Raw genomic sequence first — 3,098 nt, forward strand, 5'->3', positions numbered from 1 at the left:
ATTTCTATGTACTAAGCAAAGCTCCTAAGTCTCCCGGTCTTATTAGTATGGATTTGTAAAGTAGGTGTCCAGTGGCACCGTCCTGAGAGGGGTTCAGCTGCAGGCCAAATTTAGCCCTAGCCTCGTGCCCCTCCAGGGCTACCTGGTAAGATTCAGCAAGCAATCGACAGATGCTATGCTTATAGTTGCCTCAAAAGGCCACACCAGAAACTGAGGCCAGCTGCCTCCAGTGTGAGTCTAGGTGCTGCTCAGCAAGGAGCACCTGATTCACTGAGGATATACCTGGATGTGGATTGGATGGGGCTGTGAGTTGGGGGAGGCGGGGTTTTCAGGGAATCTTCTGGGCAGAGCGACCTCCGTTATCCAGTCTGATGACCTCATGGCCATGGTGGCGCTATATTCGTGCACCGGGAGCAGGGAGGGCTCAACAGGGAACAATGGAGATCTCGAGCATTTCTGTACAGAGCTAGTCTCCCCTCGGCCCTCACTCCAACAGTCTCTCTGTAAGTCCCTGGTGCCCTCTGCACGCAGCCGAATCAGCACTGGTGCTCAGAGCGAGCAGGTCCATCACTATGAAAATCCACTCACGGACGGGGCCCCGTTAAGAGGCTTCTGCCACTGGCGCAGCCTCCGTCCCACTCAGCCGATGGAGACCTGGCAGCCCCGCGTCTTCGTCCTGTCCTACCTTCTGCCGTTGCGGGGTGATTTCTTGAATTTCTCCCTAGTTGTATGGCTTGTTCATTCTAGGCGATTTTTCCTTGCTGCTGCTCCTTGTTTCTGTCACAACTTTGATTTGGTTGCCGAGGGACGAACAGAACCTCTATCTACGCCATTTTTTTCCCCATGTATTTTTAAACTAAGTGATGGGAATATAAGCTCTCCACAGGGCCCTTCCTCTTTCTTCCCTCTTTTTGTCAGGCTTCTTTCTTCTTGTTTCAGGAAAATGAGGTGCTGGCAGGTCCAATAACTTAGCAAATGTCAGAAAAGAGATAATCACTATTTCCCAACTTAGTGAAAACAGGATTATGTGGCATCTGAGGCAGGCAGATAGTATTGGGCCCAGAGTTTCCTCCTCTTCTGAATTTCTCTAGCATCATTTGTTTCCTCACCTGGTGAAGTTTGCGTCTTTGAGATAAGAGTTTCTCCTGGGGGGTAACCTAACGCCATATACTGTCAAGGGCTTATTGTTGATACGGTCTGTCCCCAAATCAGTGGTTGTATATGGCACTGATTTGAAGACAATGGCTTTTCGTAAAGAGACAACAGGGCTCTAGAAGCCAAGAAACAGCTGCATTTCCAAAGTTTCAGGCACCAGCGGAATAATTTTTGCTGAAGCCACCACTCAGAGGGATGGCAGGTACGCTGAGGAGCAGCAGCTGCTGGGGTAGTTGGGCTGGAGATGGTTTCCCAGCTCTTCTTTGTTGTGTGGGGAGGAAAGAGTTTTCTTTGCCCCTCTTAGGATGCCTGGCTGGGTCTGAAAATTAAACTGACAGACTGATTAACGGGAGAAAAGCAAACAAATTTATTTAATATAAGTTTTATGTGACACAAGAGCCTTCTTAAGGAAATAAAGACCCAAAGAAACAGACCTGAGTATTTTGTGCTAGGTTTGATAAAGAGTACACAGGGTAGCTTAAGGGGTGAAGTAATTGTAGTGACCTGGGGGGAAACTGGCAAGGCCTGTTTGTTAGGATTCCTCTTGGCGTCCCTCTGACGTTGGAGATAAGGATGCTTCTTTCCTCCAGCTATAGGGAGGGTGTTATGACTTGTTTCAGGGAAGAAGGACCAGGGGAGAAAGATCAGCGTGACCTTTCTGTTTCAGCCATTTTCTCAAACTCCTTCAGCTTAAATAAAATATTCGCTATGCCAAGATGCCATATTTTGGGGATAGTGTGCCCTGAACCCGATCAGTGATTCGAGTTTCTCTAATGCCATTACTTAGGCGGCTATTTCAATGAAGGCAAATCACAGGAAGAAAGTAATGCACATTTATGAAAATACTGAAGAAAATAAAAAAACCCAAGATTAAAAATTAAAACGGTAACAAATTTAAAAGTAAAATAGTGAAAAAGCTTAAAAATGAATCAGCTATACTTCTTTTTTGAGATGGCCATTGAGCTCAGTCATTTAACTTCCATTCAAATTACATCAAACTATCAAAATATTAAAACAGAAAAAAATGGTGTCAGTGATGGAAAATGGGACGGTGACTTAATTGGCTAGATATTTGGAAGTTTTGCAACCTATGATGAAGTGGAATTAGATTTAGATAGTGATGATTCTAGGGTTCAGTATTCTTTAGGAAAGAAGGTGGGGTTCCTATAGGAAGTAAGTTCATGCCCTAGTTTGAGATCTCTGAGTGATAAGAATTCCTTTTGGTCCAGTCCAGTGGTAGTTCTCATGATCTGGAAGCCTAAGGCCAAATGTCAATGTGCCCAGTATACAATGTGAAGGGAAAATAGCATATGTCTTATCCTGCTGGATGGGGAAAATGGTGACTCCCAGCCCTGGCAGTGTATGAATTTCCTGGTCAGTCAATATGGGTGCCCCCCGTTCTGCTCCCTGGGAGATTGCCCGTATCCTCCACAGTCTGTTTAAAAGTAGGCACTGGAGAGGACCTACTTTTGAGGGCTGGACAATTTAAGAAGCTCTTTTCCGTTGATGTGGGTTCATGGCCAAACGGTTGAGCAATCACAGGCCTTATTTTTTCTTCCAGAGATCTAATCCTGTTTGGTTTTGAGATCTTCTACTTTACTGGGCAGAAGGGGTGCAGTTGGGGTCCTGTTGACCACACTTGTTTCTGTTCTGAACATTATGCTCAGAATGCTTTGCTGCTTTTGCATTTTTAAAGGACATATCGAAGCTGTGTTTTTTTAACTATAGGCATGAACTATTAGGGAAATGCGAAATCAATTTAATGGGTTGCCTGCCACCAGCAATAAAAAAGAAAAAGAGAAAGGAACAGAAGAGTATAAAATATACTGGAGTGTATTGCACATAGCAAAGGTAAGTGTTGTTTTGTTGATTTTAAAAAAATAAACAGATCCGAATGTGTGTACTGGCTTGCAATGCGAAAGTATATGGGTTACTGAAAGTCA

General features: G+C 44.6%; 1 protein-coding gene across 2 annotated transcripts in view; it reads left to right on the plus strand.

Moving 5' to 3' along the window:
• PLCH1 (phospholipase C eta 1) overlaps positions 1-3,098 on the plus strand; it is a 212,665-nt gene that overhangs the window by 5,535 nt on the left and 204,032 nt on the right. For both annotated transcript variants that reach the window (XM_006908210.3, XM_025044255.1), the window contains exon 2: positions 2,884-3,006. The gene's annotated coding sequence lies outside the window, so the exon portion shown is untranslated. The remainder of the gene's footprint in view (positions 1-2,883; positions 3,007-3,098) is intronic.

Source organism: Pteropus alecto, unplaced genomic scaffold (genome assembly GCF_000325575.1).
Source record: "Pteropus alecto unplaced genomic scaffold, ASM32557v1 scaffold81, whole genome shotgun sequence".
NCBI lineage: Eukaryota > Metazoa > Chordata > Mammalia > Chiroptera > Pteropodidae > Pteropus > Pteropus alecto.